This window comes from Tachysurus fulvidraco, chromosome 24, assembly GCF_022655615.1.
Source record: "Tachysurus fulvidraco isolate hzauxx_2018 chromosome 24, HZAU_PFXX_2.0, whole genome shotgun sequence".
In the NCBI taxonomy this organism is placed as follows: Eukaryota; Metazoa; Chordata; class Actinopteri; order Siluriformes; family Bagridae; genus Tachysurus; species Tachysurus fulvidraco.
The window spans coordinates 8,125,309-8,144,689 of NC_062541.1; the positions used below are offsets into that span (position 1 = coordinate 8,125,309).

The window sequence follows — 19,381 nt, forward strand, 5'->3', positions numbered from 1 at the left end:
ACATATATACCTATATATTACATGCTGTACATATATTTACATATATACCTATATATTACATGCTGTACACATTTATCTATCTATCTATCTATCTATCTATCTATCTATCTATCTATCTATCTATCTATCTATCTATCTATCTATCTATCTTATATTTCTTTTTCTGTGGAATATTATAAATAATTCATAGGGATTAAGTTACAGAGCTAACAAGACTGAGGAAATATTAATCATATGATTTATATAAGGCCAAAACAAGACTTGACATTGCATCTATGTAACTGTACATAGATAATAAAATCCATTTAAGTATAAGAGGCAAAACTCTGTTTCCCATGAGTCTTTGCGCGGGTTCCTACTAATCCCCAGTGTGAAAGCAGAGGACGAGGAGGAGGAGGAGGAGGAGCAGCAGTGGAGTCTGCGGATCTATACACCGGCATGCGCTGTGTGTAGAGCCATAGCTCAGAAAAGCTCAGTGTGATCACAGACTGCTTATTATCACAGACTGAAAGCATAATAATCCGCGTGTTTGGGTTTTTTTTTGTTTGTCCCCCGTCCCCCCCCCCGCACATTGTGCGTGTAGTGCGTTCTACTGCGCAGCTGCTTTGACTGGAGACGCGGGTTTACGGATGGTCGTTTCGGGTGAGTGCTCTTCTCTCTGAACGTTATTCGCTGAGAAAGTTGCTGCAGAATAAACGTGCTGCGATCGCAGGAGAAACAGATCAGACTTAAACACACACAGCATCTAAGGAGGAGGATTATGCGCGAGCTGAAAGTTGTCTGGGGTGCGGGTTTGTGCCGCAGCGCGCGCGCACTGAGGAATGCGGGTTCCTGGAGATGAGTTTAATATACAATATTCATGCAATTTATTCTCATGCTTTAAAAAAAAAAAAAAAAAGACTGGTGCAACAACGGGGAAATGGAGCTGATTCATTCTTTGGGTGGTTATGTGATGCCCGGGCACTTGTTGGCTTTTATAGCACCAGTTGGCGCGGCTTTAACTCCATCACTGATCACACCAACTGGTGGTAGACGGCAGTCCACCACATTTCATCACTAAACAATACATCACTAAATTTACACGCAATACTCTCACCAAGAGAGTGGTATAGTGGTATACTCTTGTCAGTGGGGTGGTTCCTTAAAAGGTCCATTCTTTTTTTTTTTTTTTTTTTTTTGTATTTTTACTGTGTATTGTTTTACATGGTCAAAAGCTATATATATATATATATATATATATATATATATATATATATATATATATATATATATATATATGTCGTGTACCTTTTAAAAATGATGAAAGTACATGAATGGACCCTAGTTAGTTTTTAGAGTTAAAGGTGCACTGCATGCATATTAAAGGTACAAATTGTATATGCTTAAAGGAACCACTCCAGTGACAAAGAAATGTATAATTCAATCTGGTGTACTACAATGGTGACCTGGTGTGCAACGCTTTATTTAATGACTTATACATTATACACACACACACACACACACAAGTTTTTACCAATAAAACGTGTTCATCACTGTAGACATAATCATACATTATGTTTAAACTACTTCCATCGAAATGTTGGTCTGCTTTGGTCAATGTTTTCTTGCATTACCCAGAATGCCATGTGACGGCTGTTAGTTGTGCTACTAGGATCGCTTCCTCTCTACTTTAAGAGAATAATACGACAGCAGTTCACCTACCCTTGTGGAATACCGACTAGCTGAATGTCTGGTAAAACATATGACTTAATGAACATCTCTAGAAAATGGTGTGAGAAGTCCTTATGTTTCAAATTGCTGATATTTTTTCTCCAATTACACACCATTGTAATTGAGCTAGCTATGTCCCCTTGTGATGTAACGTAATTGCCAGCCTTTCTCAGAAATAATTTTAAATACAGCAATACAAGCACATATACAGTAATATTTCATCATCACATATGTAAATTTGTGTCACAGGTCTGTGGTTTCCTTTAAAGTGATTCTGGATCCTAATTCACTTTGAGGGGAAAGAAAACTAACCAGTTCCTTCTTTTGTTATTTAGTAATCTACATCTCGGGGCTGTTTTGTTATGTAAATGATCAGATCTAAGAATGGCACCCTGCAATGTTCACTGCCAAACCAATGAAGACATACTCTTCCATAATATTCTCCTCAGTGTGTGCTTTGTTGTGTTTTTAACTAGTTTCCTATACATGAACATCTGATGTCCTACTAAAAATGTTAGTAATGGGCATAGGAAGTAATTTAACGCTACTTTTTAGGATGTGATTTGTAGGAGGGTCATGAAGGAATGCACTTTACATTCATTGAAAAGGGACCAAACTGATCTTATTTATAAGACAAGATTTTGATTTTTAAAGTTGTTAATCATCATATAAATGTAATTAAACAAACAGATACTCCAGGTTTGACCCTTTTTAGCAATACGTTTTACATTTACAGCATTTGGGCAGGCAAACCTTATCCAGTACAGCTTACATTTTATACAGCTGAGCAATCAGGGGCCCAGCAGTGGCAGCCTGGTGGACCTGGGACTTGAATTCACCACCTTCTGATATGTAGTCCAAAACCTTAACCACTAGGCTACCACACCCTAACAGTGCACTGGTTTTGGCATTTTTTTAAGAGTATAAACAAAAGAATTATTTTATTAAACTGATTCAGGACACTTTTGGCTTTCAGATGGTTTATACCGGTTTGTATGAACTTACACAGAATTTTAGTGGTTGAAGAAAATGGCTTTATATTTTAGATGCTTATGAATATGGAGCATTTGAGAGAACAGAAAAGGGTTTGATATCACCTTTTACTTTGAAGATAAGAGGTGGGTAAAGAGAAACAGGCAGCGCTTAATTTTTTCTTTGGTAAAAAGAGTTGCTACAATGTCAGAAGTCTGTACTGTCTTCTGTTTGATATAGATCACAAAGTGAAAAATAGGAGAAGTCAATTCCAACAATACAAAAATATGCAATCTTCCAGGTTTAAAAAACATCCATGTGCATCCCCATCTCTTCTGGATTCTCAGATCTGCTGACTATCTTTATGCTTGATTTTAATAGACCTATATTAAGCTATATGTTTTCCAGAAAATGTTTTTCCTGCTTCTCATGTACTGTGTTTTTAATGTAACTTGGGGAAAACTTTGTTTTGCATTGCCCTCCCTCCCAGAGCTAAAAAGGGAAGTATCCAACGATATATATTACCTTGTATGTCCTTTAAATCTATCTGAAACTTAACTAAACCCAAATTTTACTGGCAAATTTCCTATTAGACCACACATTACTTTATATAAAAATATGTGGAATGAAATATAACGATACATGGATAAATACGTTATGTTACTTACTATAAAAATAAAAATTGGAATAGTTACACGAGGGGAATAAAACACTTAAATCAGCTTTGCACAGGAGTTAATGACAACACTCTGTCCTTGATTAGTTTTCTAAAACAGCATGCCCCATCATATTTTAGTTTCTTTCTTAGTATACTGAGACACACTGAAGGATTTGCACCCTAAGTAACTGCACCTGTGTTCCTGCTGGGGCTGTTCACACTTCTAATATTTCACAATGCAAATTTAAATGATTTCCAGCCTTGCAGTGTGGTCCTTAAGTTGTACTCAGCATAAAAAAAAACTGTTAAAAGAAAGACGGAAATGAAACTGATTGTGAGACTGTGAGAGTTTCAGCTCTGTTGCCCACATCGCCTAGCAAACGTGTCTCGCAAACGGAAATATTACGGAAATATAACGGAAAGTTTTTTTTCAGACTGCTGTGGTCAAGCACCATGAAATGAGCTACATTAACAAAGATAACAATTTATAATGTATTAAATCTTGATTTTATCTATGAATGAACATATACCAAACCTTAAACTTTTAAACTCTTAAACTGAAGTTTGGGATTAGTATTAATCTTGACATGAGAGATTTTGAAAATGTCTATCTTTAATAGATAGACATCGTTACGCTAGGGAAGAAAAAAATATTGAACATTTTAAGGATCTGAAGAACATCATTTATACCGTTGCTTTAAATAACACTATACAGTATCCATCATGGTAGACATCAGTTAATCTCATGTCAATGTTTTATTCAGAGGATTTATCTCTTAACGAGCGATTAAAATCCATTTGTGCTGCCACATAAATGAACTGCAAATAAAACAAAAACTCCATCTCAATAAAGAACTTGTTTGTCTCTTAATTCTGTTTAGTCTAATCCTTAGCGCAACTCGCTTTCATCTTTTTGTGCTGATGAGCAGTTGTGGCTTTTTTCCTCAAACCCAGTTCAGTTCACATGTCTAGATGCTTCTCCAGCTGTGTGTGATTTCTTTAACAGAGCTTTGCAAGCTGCCAGTGTGGGCTTTTGGCACATAATTATGGATAGCGTGCTCGAATGCATTATCCACTACGCATGAATGGACATGCCGTATATTGGAATTGGACCGAATCCCAGTGCTGGACACTAGCCATTGTGTGGTACTGTAAGGGGAAATAAAATAGAATAGAGTAATATAACATCAGTAGGGCAAAAGAATACAGTAATGCCCTTTCAGGAAGACATTTTTCTCATTACTCGATGAAAGCAGAGAACATCCAGGCTCAGTCAGGTGTGTGAATGTTTGTTGATCTGTCTGGTACCACAAAAGTAGTTCAGAAAAAGGGAAGTACTCTTAAATATTGAAACATCTGCCCTTCCTGTGCACTATCTGCAAGACTCATCCATCATGGGATTTTAGACTAAGTACAGAAATTGTCCTGAATTAAATCTGAGCTGGATTCAATACAGGCAGAATTTATACATTTTTATACTTAATGTGAAAATGTACTGTTTACGAAACAGTAAAAATGTTGCGTATCATGCTATGTGTGGAATAAGCTTAACCACAATAGGAGGCGACATGGTAGCTTAGTGGTTAACATGTTTGCCCCCACCTCTGGGGCTGGGGCTTTCCATTTTCACTCTGTATGTGAGGATTCACGTTGTTCATGGGCTTCCTCCTGATACTCCAGTTTCCTCCTCCATTCCAAATACAGGGATGTCACTGTAGGACGTGAGTGTGTGCGTGTGATTGTAGTGTTGGCACCCCGTTCAGGGTCCGCTGGGACAGTCTACCCTCGACCTTGTGTAGGATAAGCAGTACACAAGCACTAGTGCGGAACCAGACTTAATGTTATTTATTTGGTAAACTAAAGCCTATAATAAAAAGCTCTTCACTCAGCAGATGACTCTTTGCTCTGCCTCTCTGCTTCATGGATGAAAGGTCAGCATTCTGCTCAGCACAGCTTTTCACAGCACAGCAGATGAAAAATGACTTTCAGTTCATATCATACACTCATTTTTGCTTGATAGCAACAACAGTGCATGCAAATACTGTATGGGAAATGTTGAGCGAAACTGATGCAATACTCACTTTTCCTCCTTATTTTAGGTTACTCAAGGTCACCTCTACTCGGTGGCTGCCTGTATAGTATGTTTTGAGGTGAAGTGAATTTTTTTACAGTGCATTTTCCCTCCATATTTTCAAAGAATCTTATCGTTGACAAAAAAAACAAACATTATTGTGTTACTATATGAAGGCCACATCCCCCCCACCCCAGCTCATCAGATGAAACATTGATTCTAACGTTGTCGGGGCACTTTAAAAAAAAACCTCTAACTGATTGACCCTTGATAGATTTTTCATTTCCTTTGAAAATTGGGCGTTTCTCCTGTTTCCAAATGCCAAAGAGTGCTGAAGGCTTTGAAGCAGTAAAGGTCATTGTACAGGGTGATGTCATCTGCTCGGGTGTCCTATCTGCTGTATACTTGATGGAAAGAAATGTCTCTTTTGGGCATTGTCAGATCAAGGAGAGATTCAAACAACCAGTATTGTGTAACAGCCAGCACCCGGATGTGAAGCATTTAGAATTAGAAGAAGCAGAAGTTAATTTACATAACAGATTTTTTTCCTTCAGATAAAAGCAAAGCCACATTGTGACATACTCTAATAAATGTATCGAGATTAGATGAAGTGGTGAATTGAATCTTAGCACAATCTTAGTAGGATTGAGGCTGAATTTCTCCTTTAAATCGAAATGCTCTATTAATTTTCATTAGATTTATTGAGCGTATTCATTTATATTATCCAGTTTGTGCTTGCTGGGAGAGCAATTTTATTACTAAATGCCAAACATTTGTCTCTTGGGTTATGATTTTTTTTTTTTTTCTTTTTTATACAAAATTTTAAAACCTCTCACAGAGACTGAATATCGAACACCTCACTTTATGTTTTTATGAGTGGAAGCCACTGGTTTGACTCCTGATGAATTTATTTCACTGTAAATTTGTCAATTTAAATGACAGGTATGTTACTGAATCGAGTAAACCAGAAACTATGCTAATCTGAGAAAACTCGCTGAACTTTTCACACAGATATTTTTCATGAGCAAAGGACAACATGTGATTAAAATCACTCTATCAGATGTCAGGTGTTTGTTTTAGTCATTTTTGTGTGTCTCAGGTGCAGCTGCTCATGCTTGCCTTTACTGCATTTACTACAGCTTTTAGTAACTGGCTCATAAGTTTACATGATTCACACAAGTGTAGCAAATCCGCCAAGACATGCTTGTTGTCTGACATTTGGTTCTTTAGTATTTCAATAGAGAATCATGACTAATGTTGCCAAATCATTTGCCAACCGTTTGGGTGTAATATACTGTAGTTTGTTTGTGCATCTTTGGGATGTACAGTAGGAGGTGTGGGAACTCTAATGCTTTGTGATGCCAATAATATGGGAAGATTTAATTTATAAGTGGCAAGTCCACCACTGATAGTGTGGAAATGAAAGAATGTTAATGAAAATGATTGCTATATTTGATTTCATTTTTTTTTTCTTTCTCTGGCAAATATGCATTGAACATTAAAGTCTTCAAATGACCAACATAGGACCATTTTAAAGCATACACAGAGTAAATTTGTGCTTTACTTTTTTAAAGCAAAATCAATGTCAACTAGTATATTCTCACTACTAGCAATTCTTATATAAATATATATTTTGGATGTTTTTTTTTTTACTGTTAAATGGGTTTATGCATGCAGTAGGTTTGAGAATATCTGACTTTCTGTACTAGTTGTTACCTGTTTTGCTAGCATTAGTGGGGTCTAGCTGAAGAATATGGATGAAGCGTGTATGTGTTGGGGAATAAAGCCACACCCTACTAACAACCTGGTATTTGCATTAGACATGTCATTATACTTATACAAGTGCACCGAATGTGTAAGTCACAGTGAGCCTACAGCGACAGTAACTATAACATTGAAAAGGCTTCATGGCTGATTTGTAAAGGGTTTATATCCCTCGGGTGAGTAACAAAATTTTGTCTTATTTATAGCACTAAATTATTATGTCCAGCTGAATTTTAGTAGGAACTGTATCACCTGGATGGCTGGAAATCTTCACTGACACAAAAGAGTGACAAAAATACTTACACAATCATTATTACCAAAAATGAAGTAAAGATAATAAACAGTTTCACCTGATTCATTCATCCAAGGCGTACTTGAAATGAATCAGGTCTCTGATACGGTAAAGGAATGTTGATTCACCACTTCTGTTATGTTCAGGACTGGCAGTCAGACCTGGTTGTCCATACACACAGCAGGTCTGATCTTGCCTGCTATAGCACAGTCTTTTATCAAGCAACGGACACATAGCAATTTCCTCAGGACAACACAGATGTGACTTGGCCGATTGGCTGTTATTTTGTTGGCTGCACTCAGGCTGCACAGCTCAAATAAGTTATATGGGTTTCAGAGTAGACACGGTGTGGAATCTTTCAAATAAACAGAGCAAATGTGATTAAAGTAAATTGGCAGAGTAGTGGAGGGAAATGGGAGGATTTTTGGGATGGTGTTTATCTCTTGACACACTCGCCCTGTGTGTCATTAGCCTCAGTCTGGTGGTTGCCTGGCCTTTTCCAGTAATCCAGCACACTCTGTGTAGCATTACAAAGACCCAGGCAATAATTTGTAGGGATAATTCAGTTTGGGTGTGACTGCTGTATGTCACCATCTTCTTCAACAACAGAAATTGTCCTAAGGAATATGATTTATTATGGGAAATTGATCTCTTAAAACAATGCAAAATTAAATGTTTATGTTCTGCAGAGCTCATTAAAATTAGAAATATAATTCGAAAAATTTGATATGTATCAAAACAAGGCCAAAAATCCAGCTAATATCACCTGATTGATCGAATGGATTCTTTGTGTAGCACCAAGCTGTCTACAATGTTATCACTTCAGGAAAAGGTAGTAAAACTTTCATCAATTTTTGTCACATATACATTACAGCACAGTTAAATTCTTTCTTTGCATATCTTAAGTTTGGAGTTTGGGGTCAGAGCACATGTTCAGCTATGAGACAATGCTGCCAGAGCAGTGAAGGTTAAGGGCCTCGCTCAAGGGCCCAACAGTGGCAGCTTGGCAGTGCTGGGGCTTGAGCCCTGCTCTTTGAACCCGTAACCACTTGAGCCACTACAGCATCAGAGGGTGGATCTTAAATCACTATTCTGTAAGAAAAATGTCTTTAGTACTCCAGGCTCTGAATACTGAAAAAAGGAAAAAGATGTGTGTTTGGACCAGAAACTTCCAACCAGTCTGGAAAAGGTGGTATCTCTAACTGCTTGTCAATCACCTCTTGGGGGGTGTGGCTTTGGAGGAAATACTGGAAAAATGGCTGGCAAAATTACTGTTCACACCTTTAAGAGGAGCAGGCTGAAGGATCCCTAGAAACATTTCTTCTTCAGAGAGGCTTTCTCAAATTCATTATTCCAGCTCATTTTGTCGTGTTTGATTATCCAGACTGACGACCTGCTCTGTTCTTGCTTGTGAGTTAAATCGCAACCAATGTATAAATGATGAAGATTTATTCTCTTCAAATGATGTTTCACATGGTCATTTGATAGAGTCACATGGCCATGTTTGCACAATGTTGACCAACATCAGTACTACCTTTACAGCTACACCATATGACTGTAAGACCATTCAAATACCTTGTTTGCTTTAAGGAGGGTGTAAATTAATTACAACAAAATGCCCATACAGCTAGAAAAGCTTAGAGTTGGCAGACAGAAATACAAGAGGTCAGGTTTTTAATATGCTGAACTGGAAGGTTTTTAAATGAAAGTGATCAAGTGAAAAATGTGATGACTGGGCAAGTGGTTCTCATCGATTGGAAATGCCGAAGGGCTTTATGCATTTATGCATTTCTTTTTTTTTTTATAGGTTTGTATCTAACACTTTTAATAGACAAGAATGTATGGTGACCACAGTCTTAGAATAGTCTTGTTTCCTGAAAAAGTGTAGATCTGATATTTTTTCATAGTGACCTCCCTGCATGCTCTGCACTTTTCACAATTATGCCGGGCCTCCCTCTTCCTGTTCCTCATACATCTTTAGGAAATGGGGTTTGTTATCTAGAAAGGGCATATTAAGAAAATGCCTAAAAAAAAAAAACAGCAAACTAAACAAAAGGGCTGGCGAGTTGGTAGGCGTTTGCATGTGGCTCGAGTTTAGAAGAGCAAATGAGTAATCATTGGTTCATCTTCAGCTATAACAAGAACAGAATATCTAGGTATAAAAAGATCTCAAACCCAGTTCACACCATATGGCCATAGTATGGTTACAGTCATCTCTTTTGTCCAGTGGTTTGAGGTATTTATATTATAAACATCATGTATATCTACCATACAATGTGGAAAAAATACAGAATTTCTTATTGAAACTATATCCTTCTCTGAAATCGAAGGAAACCTGGTAAGTAATTATAAATGTACAGTGTCTTCCTTCACATCCCCTTAAACCACATGGATACAAAGCTGCAGTCCACAAACAGTGCCTGATTTACCATAATGCCTGGTTACAGAAAGCTTAGTCAGTTTGCTAATGGCACCATAATGGAAGCCAATCTCATCAGCAGTGAACTCTCACCTTGTTCCCTCTCCTCCATCGCAAAGCAGGCCAGAAACAGGAGAGTGGCCCAGAGGTGAAATAATGTGATTAGTTCCCATTACAACTGTTTATTTTATTAGTTTCTGTATTTTATGTCCAGCCTTTGGGCGGTTGATCAACATTATCTGGCAAGGACATCAACTCAGCCACCAAAGACCCTCAGTGTTATAAAGCTCTGAGTACATTTGAGGTTGGTGATGGGCCAAGAAAGAGCGCCCAGGCTTGGACAATGACCGAGATCAATGAAGGACATTTCAATGGCAAAGTCTCTGGGGTTGAGAAGAGAAATTAACACTGTAGTAAATCTTTTTTAATAATAAATTGTATAGCGATTTTCTCAAATCAAAGGTAGCTGAACACACTTGGTGCTGGAGCTCTGCCACAGCCGGCAGCCGGCAGACAAAAATTCAACTTCAATATTTTCAAGGAAAATATTAAAACAATTTAACAAAAGCAAACATCAAACATATAAACACAAGAAAGACAGAAGAAGCTCTGGTGATAAAGTGGCAGCAAGGACATCTGTACCGTCCTTTTAACAGGGAATGGATTATTTTGAAGCATAGTTATGGGTGTGATAACTCATTATAGTTGTAAAAATATATATTTTCACAGAGCTTTTGTGTGATGCTGATCATCCTGACACCCGCCACTTCATAGTCATTATTACTATAATTACAGCCTATGCTTTCTATCCTGCTATTATGGCCTCTCACCAGCAAAATAAGCAGTTATGCCAGAGGAATGGCATAATCTAAAAGAGAGCATTGCAACCCGTATGATTATGCGAATAAGAGGCATATCGTTCTTTTGTTCTCCCTCAGAATCATTTATCCCACTGAAACTGCTTTGTCACTGAGTGTGCATTGGGGCTTAATATAACCTATTCTTTCATCTGGAGCTTTCACCAATCCACTTGTCTGTCTGTCTCTGATAGACATGCAGGGTCTGAAAGACTGCAGTCTTCTGTCTCTGGCTGACTCATTAGAATAGATTCTGCCGCAGAGTCTTTTTTCTTTTTTTTTTAGTTTAAAAACTATTTTGGATCCTCAAGATTTCTTAATCTTTTTGAAATTGTATTTTCTCTTCTAATGTGGGAGGAAGATGGCTTGGGAGTGTAGAAGCGAAAAAAGATTTTTTTCAGAAAACTGAGCTAATTGGAAGAAGTGGTGTCTTACAGCACTTGCTGATCTCAGCGCAAAGAGTTAGAAAAGGAGGAAGTGAAACATTGGATTGGAAAAAAAATGGCGTGAAACAAGTAGCACAGCTGGTCTGGTACATTAAGGTTAAACAGCAGTAACCGATGTCTTCATCTGTCCCAGGAGTACAGAAGCATGTAGAATTATAAACATTGAAACGACTATCACAGTAACAGTACTGAATTGCACATAAAATAATTACACTCGCCTCATGTCTTTATCCAGCTTGTTTGAGGATTTAGATAGGTTACAGCTGATCCTTTGAGTGTCCTACTCATAGACCTATCAGTGGTAGCTCGACATTGCTGGGATTTGACTTTACTACTGTATCAGCAGTTGTGTCCATATATCCTAACATCCCTGCATGCACTGCAAGAATATGGTATGGAAATGAGCTAGGAGTTAAGACAGAGTATGATAGTCAGAGTGGCATAGTGGGGTGGGTGAGTGTGTGTGTTGGGGGAAATCTGGGCTTGGGTGTAGACATGTGACAACAGATGGAGAACAAATGGTCATGGTGCGGTTGAAAAACTAGGCAGTGTATGGGAATAGACACTGAGATTCAGATCAAGAGCAAATGAAAAACCCAGGAAGCATCGTCAGAATATTGGGACAACATATGCAGAGAAAATATCACTTGCTATGTGAACTATGGTCTATTGCTATCAATATATAGCATTATGTATTAGATCATCTGAATGGTAAGCCCCCATATGAATTCCTCAGATTGCTCAGGACGAACATGAGACAGAAAAAGGTACTCAGTGTCAGTGATCTCCACAACCTGGCTATACTATGGAGGTCTGGGTTGACTATTGAGGTTGCTGACCTGGGTATTTCCTCATGAGATAACCAAAATAACCGGAATTTGAAAGTTGTTCTGTTTTTTACTGAAAGTAAAACAAATAGAACAAAGGAAGTTGAAGTATATATTTTTGGCTATACTGGAGGACAGAAATACTTTTTTTATTTATCTCCTTAAACTCATGTTTCTGATATCATGAGTATGTATATATCTGTTGATATGAATATAAGGAAAAAACTGCATCAAGAAGCAAAATTATGGTAGATTAAAACGTCTGTTTTGGATTTTGTAACTCGTATGAAATTTGTGAGCAAAATCCTAAATACATTATTCAGATCCAGTAGGTTGGTTTGGCTTGTTTAGTTTTTTTTGGTTGGTTGTGATGAGTTGATTTGGTTAGACCTGTTTGTGTAGTTGATTAGATTGATTGGTTAGATGGTAGATTGGATTGTTAGAGGTTAGATACTTGGGTTTGTTTGGATTGTTGGTCTGGTCATTTCGGCAAATGTTTGTTTGAATCTTGCTAGTCCATTTTGGTTGGTTGAGTTGGGTTCGGATGAATGGTTTGGTTATTTGGGCGAATTTGGTTGCTTTTATTGGCTGTCTGGTTTGATTTGGTATGTTTATTAGTTTTAAAAACGATAGTATAGTATTTTATAGTATAGTGCATAGTATTTTTAAGCCTATTTTTTCATTTTTTTTTTTAAATACCATATTTTTATAAGGCCAAAAATATGGTAAAGTAAAGCAAATTCTCCAGAACCAGTTGTTAACACGTGGCACCATGGTTATAATCATGTTCAATATTTCACAGAGAGCAACACTGCTGTCTACATATGACTGTTATGTTCTATCCCAGTTGTTCCAGCCACTCAAGCATCAATGAGCAGAAATAATTGACACAGAAGCTCTCAGAGTGTGCAGTTTGAGCTAAGACCCCAGCTAGACCAGATCATTACAAAAATCACCATGTGGGTGGAAGATTATGGGATTTGACTTATGACTGGAGCAGAGAATTGGAATTGGGGTAGGCCAGTTGAAAGTTTATTAAAATAACTGTTTATTTTTGAGCAAAATACTGAGACATTTATTCAATTTCTATTCTTATTCTATCTTGTTCATGTTGGCTTGCAGTAACTGTCTGTAATGCTGATTAAATCCTGTGGTGGTCACATTCATCACAGAGCTACTGGCTGAAGGATGGACATATTTGTGCCAATTGGCTTTTGGGTCTCAAAAAGCCACCTAGTGTGAGTTTAGTCAAGCCCAGAGTATGCGTAGTTGTCTGTACATTCATTCCACCCAATACAAATGAAGTGAAGTATAGTTTATCCACATTTTCATAAAAAGACAGGATATTGTTATCCTAGTTAAGAATTTTCCAGGGCTTTTTGTTTTGACTGGTTTTAGATTTTGAAGATTTGGATGAGCTCTGTGAAGATAAACCGGTCACATATATTATCCCTGTGTATTCTATTTAAGCAGAATTATATCTGTTTGTGGTTCATGTTTATGGAGCTTAAGGATTAGTGTCAGGCCATGTGTTGGGCAACGTAGTTTGAAGCTGTGATCTTAAAGTCAGGCCATATGGGCACAGGATTTTTATGCAGAGAGTTGCGGCGCTGTTGGTATCTGTCTTTCACAGAAGGTTTATTTCTCCCAGGGACTTCAAGTGGTGCCAGTGATTGGCTGCAGATGTAGATTATGCAGCTGAGGTCTGGGCATTCCCATAGTGCATCTGTACAAGGGAGACTTTTAGTTATTTAATGTAAGTGTAATAAAATTCTTCAGTATATGACCATTGTTGTGATACACAAAAATAGAAATAGGTGTATTTGCATCATTCAATAGATTTTTACATATTTTTGAAGTTGTGCATTAGTTTTGTAATAAAATATACACATTATAAATATGTGTTACATTTACATTATAGTTTTTAATAGTTTTATAGTTACATATTTAATGTTACAAGTAAGTAGTTGACTATTTGTAACATTTAACAGAAACTCTTTATTTGAGACTCTCATGTTTTGTTTTTGTAGTGAAAATTTTTGTTTTAGACCAGACTCAAACACTCTTGTTAAAGACTTGTTAACTCTTTTCTTGAGTTAACAACAAGTTTATTTTTGCCCACTATGCATTTAACTGCAGTGTTGAAGGGTGTGTTGACAGGTTTTTTTGTTTGAGTGTGTGAACAATTGTCAAAAATGTCTAACCACAATAATGAAGGCAACAGTTTTGGTAAGCTGTTGGTTGTTGTGAGAATGAAGAACCTTCCACTAGTTGTTTTTTTCCACTAGAGTTAACTTTAGTGCACATTTCCTTTGGCACGTTTTCATTGCTTTGCTCTGACCTCTTTATGGTTAGGTCAGGGGATTTCTTGTGGCTTATTACTTGTCTGAATGATAAAGTGTCTCTTATCATTTTTTGACCTGCACTGTAATAGCTTGATACTGCAGAACTAGTTTAAAGTAGTGGAGGCTCTGTGATTATGATCCTGTGCCAGGAATCAGAAGTTCAAGTTGTTCAAGTTCCAGGATTTCCAGAAAGCCACTGATGGATGTTTGAGGAAAACCCTCAACTGCTAAGCTGTACTAGGGTTGTATTTTTCACTTGTAAGAAGCTTTGGATCAAATTTCTGCCACAAATATATGTTGGCTGATGTCTGCGTCTAGGTTGTGGACAAGAGTTCACCGAAATAAGTGAAATTTTTAGACAACCCAGTGTTCTGATTCATCTCTGAGTAATGCAGAGTCTGTTTGGTTCAGTACTTGAGCACAGAGAGGTAGAGAAAAGCAGACAATGTTCATGGATCAATTATGAAAGACTCTTCTATAAAGAATTCAGAGTTTTTAGTATACTTTTATAGCATGGTTACACTCGTGGTTACACTAACACCCAGTACAGTATACTGATTTTATGCATCTGAATTTTAAATAGAAAAATATGTCTGCTTTCTTCCACACTGGCTATTTTCTCTGAGGAGTAAAACAGAGAGAGATTTATATTATCAGCCAAATGCAACATTATGACTTTTTGTTCATGTCTAAAGAGCACATCTTCAAGGCTTTGATATTATTGGCAAAATCCCATATCCCAAATCCACTCCTTACTTTTTCCATTGACAATGTGTACAGATACTCTGGCATGTTTTATTGTTTTCCCATGACCCCCCAATTAGGACAGGATTGTTCTTGCTCTTTATTACTTGTCTGAAATTTGTGATTTAATATTTTCATTTCTATAGGTTGTTTTTAGAGTATCAAGGATGGACTGTTTTATTGTTTCCTGACCTGCATTGTAAGTAGTATGTGTTAAGATGAGAGATTCTGCAGAACTTATCAGCAGCAGTGGAGACTTCTGAGTCCTGGTAATGTCTCATTTTTGTTTGATGTTGAATCTCTTTGTTTTGTGCAGAAATGAGGAATGTCTGGTGTAGAAGTGAGGCGTGTCTGGTGAACCGAATGCTGCCAGCTGTGGCACTTTCACATCTGTCTTTTTCTGCTCTGTCCCTTGTTTCCACGGAAACTTGGAAAATCTTGCTCAGCAGGAGGCTAGCTTCCTCTCTCTCTCGCTCTCGCTCTCGCTCTCTCTCTCGCTCTCGCTCTCTCTCTCGCTCTCGCTCGCTCTCTCGCACACTCACTGATATTAAAGGAACCATCATCAAAGCGCTCCCTCGATACTTGTTGCCGGAGAATGTTTTTACTGCCTACACAAGCAGACGCATTTCACCTGGTTGGGATTACATTCCTTCCCAACTAGCTTTGTGCATGACTTCCTCACAGTCATCTGATACACGCACATCACATACGAATTTGGAAATCAGTTCTGTAAGTAAACACTGAACTTGTATAGGTATAATAAAAATAAAAATATATCATATCATGCACATTAAAGCATCATGTTGAACATTGATGCTGTAATCTGCCGATTGTGTAGGTGAATACATCGTGAGCTTCTCTGCATAGATCAGTTAAGCAGTATGAACAGAAATTGCAACTGTACAGTAATATGAGGGGAAAAAAAGCAATAATCTGTAATTGTCCTCTTTTAAACAATGTCTGTTTATCTGTTTGTCCTTAAGCCTTTCTGGTAAAGACCTTCAGTGACTGCCTTTATTATTAATGATGCACTTGGGTTTGAAAATGTCTTCTTTTGCTTCTGAGTTTGCGATCATATATTTTTTTTATGCACTTAGGTTTGAACTTGTTTTTGTCTTCTTTGTCAAGAACACTTTAGCACTTGTATGAACTCGTCTTGGATACTAGGTTCTGAATCCTTGTCGATTGTCTACGTGCTTTGTATTTCTACATGTGTCAGTGCCACCCAAAACCTGTTGTCATACCCTAAAGGTGGAAATGTAATCATTTTGTAGTACTAATGAAGGTATACACGTATACATCCATCAACAGAATGGGACCACCAAAAGTTCACCAATCACCGGATATTATAGTGTATACGCATTATCATCTTGTCATGCAGTGTACGCTGCATCTTGGCATGCAGATGAATTACAGATCATTTGTTACATAATATACCAGATTTTTTTATAAGATATTATACTGTTGTGCTTCAAGTACAGTGAGTTTGATACTGAAAATTGGATGAGATTTCCATGACAACACAATCTTGGCAGACTGAGCAGTAGATTTCCTAATTTTTAAAGCCATTTTGGAATTTTGACCGTCTTGCTTTGATGACCTATTGACTGGTTAAATCGGATTTAATGACTGTAATCAGAGACTATAATCTAAAAATGATGCTCAGATGAGCCATTTTCCATTCCTGGAGCATCTTTCGTCAGATCATCTGCCATCTCACAGATTTGGTGATCCCATAGAGCTGCCATGTGACAGGATCCACATTCCCACAATACTGCTGGGACTGCTGCATGACGTTCCGGGTCCTGTTCCTGTCCTTCTCTCAGGAGAAGTCTGTTTAAGGTTGGAAGCCTGCCCAGGCCATAGACCTTGGCTTCCTGTGATCTTCACTCCCTCAAGTTTATGTAAATTCTTGTTGAAGCCTTTGAGACTGAAGCGAACTGTGTGAGAGCTGCTGAAGGAAACCCAACTGCTGTGTGCGATTCTAAGAAGATCATTTAATCCGTTGACCTCATGACTGGTTTGTGGACAGGAAACACTCTGTGAAAAACCTCTATCGTGCTGTTTGTCTTTATGAGTCCACCTCCCCAGTGAATTGTAATGGACAAATATATAGAGCAGAGCAGCTGAGCTTTCTATATATGGGATTGAATCAATACAGCTGTTGAAAGGGCAGCTGGACTGAGCATACTGTTTAAATGTATGCACGTGTGTTTATACTTAACATTTCAAGATTTAACTGATATATTTTTGTTCTGCAATTGATCTGTGATGACTATTGAAAGCATTCATTCATCAACAATGACTTTTTTTAGGGAAACAGATTTTTCTTGTTATCTTGATTCAAATTCAAATTTATTTTTGTTGCGCTTTGACAACTGACATTGTCTCAAAGCAGCTTTACAGAACATAAACCTAAAACAAAAAGTGAATATAATACAAAAATTCAAGATTAATATTAGATATATTTAAATGTATTTGCATTTATCCCCAATGAGCAAGCCTGAGGCGACTCGGTCCGATTTGCACACTAATGGAATTGAATAACCTGCTTAATAATAGGATCATTCAGCACATGTACAGTATGTATCACAGTTCTCAAAATTTTTAATACATGCATTCACACATGAGTAATTATCAAAAATAAGTAAAAATGTAGGTCTGTCTTTTATAGAGATAAAGCGAAGAAGGATAGCATTGAATAAATATTTGTAAATGAATATGAGTTACATAAGCTAATGCAGGTGATAGCTAACTGAGAGAGTGTGCAAATGATGGAAGATAGAGAGGAAGAACAACGGTGAAATTCCTTCTTTAGAAAGTTCATCTCAGCCACACATAGAGAGTGGAATAGTGAAAGCTGAAGAAATAGTCAGTGTATTGTCAGTGTCATTTTTTTAAGAAATCCATAGGATTTGTGCAGAGCTTCATATACATTTGCATGGGTTTCCTCAGGGTTCTCGGGTTTCCTCTTTCAATCTAAAAACATACTAATAGGTGGAATGGCTGTGTTATATTCTCCCTAGTCAACAATGTGTGTGTGTCTGGTGTCCTGTGATAGACAAACATTCCATCTATGGTGTATTTATAATTGGGATATTTTTTTTTTTAGAACTGTAGCTTTATTATGTACATTCTCCCTGTAGCAACTTGTAGGAAATCTTTCCCTCTTCAGATGCAATTTGATGTCCTTTCGTTTAGCATTCTGCCTTTAGCAAGACCTGTCCTTCAAAATGCCTTCATTTGGTATTGAGGCCGCAGCCTCCGTGTAGATTAGGTTTTTCATTCCCTAGACAGATGTGTGTGATGGCCATTACAGACATATTCTCAGAGAATTATTGATGACCCTGTGGACTGTTTAGGAGGCAAATAAAAAATGGCTAGTGCTAACATATCTGTCACTTTATCATATTTCTTTAAACGAATCTGAAATTTTGGAGGTCAAAATACAGTCTTGATAGAGTGATCAGGGGCTCAGCCAGACAGTTATGATGGGGCTATATGTTAGTGTTGAAGGGTAGAGAAAGAATTGTATGTGTATATGTGCATGCTGGTGTTTTCCCAGTACTGTGTTAATGTTAGCCTAATGTTTTTTGCCTGAGGAAGTCAGGGTCAGAGTTAATTGAAGTGATTGCTGCTAATGGAAGCAGGTTTTCTCCATTGCCAAACATCCTCACCGGTGGAGCCCCTTTTCATTCTGCATATATTCCCTCGTTGTCGCTGCTGTGTAAGCAATTCAAATTCACAGCTTTGCCTGCAGTCATCCTGGCTGTCACCACTCGCTAATATATTCCTGTGCTCACCTAAGGCTGTGTGGCAGGCAGGCTTCTAATTGGTTCATTTCTATTCTGATACCAGATGTCTAGCGACTAAGGAAGAGGGAATGACTCCATTTTATCTGTTTAGTGCAGTTCTGTTTCTGCACCAGTTTATTTGACCTGGATGCTATGAAGATGATAATAATAAATCATAATGATATACCTGTCTGAATATCGTTACTGCAACAAGTAACTCATTTGTCAACATAACAAAAGATTTGTTAAAGATATCATCCAGATTTTGTAGAATTTTAAATAATGAAACAGTTTTTTGGTCCTTTGTTAGCAAAACATATATAGTTAGCAATATATATATATATATATATATATATATATATATATATATATATAATTTTAAGTATGATATACAGGAGGGTAGACCATTATTTAATCCACAGTGGCCATTTTATCATTTATTTAACTTTTTTTAGTTGCTTTTGATGTAGCTATGCTGAATT

At 37.3% G+C, this 19,381-nt stretch overlaps 1 protein-coding gene across 2 annotated transcripts in view; it reads left to right on the forward strand.

Annotated features, from left to right (window-relative positions):
• Positions 1-393: 393 nt before the first annotated feature.
• Positions 394-19,381, forward strand: part of pag1 (phosphoprotein membrane anchor with glycosphingolipid microdomains 1) — a 43,789-nt gene continuing 24,801 nt past the window's right edge. Inside the window, exon 1 of one of the 2 annotated variants that reach the window (XM_047807878.1) lies at positions 394-642. The gene's annotated coding sequence lies outside the window, so the exon portion shown is untranslated. The remainder of the gene's footprint in view (positions 643-19,381) is intronic. The other variant, XM_027175748.2, reaches the window with a different exon arrangement.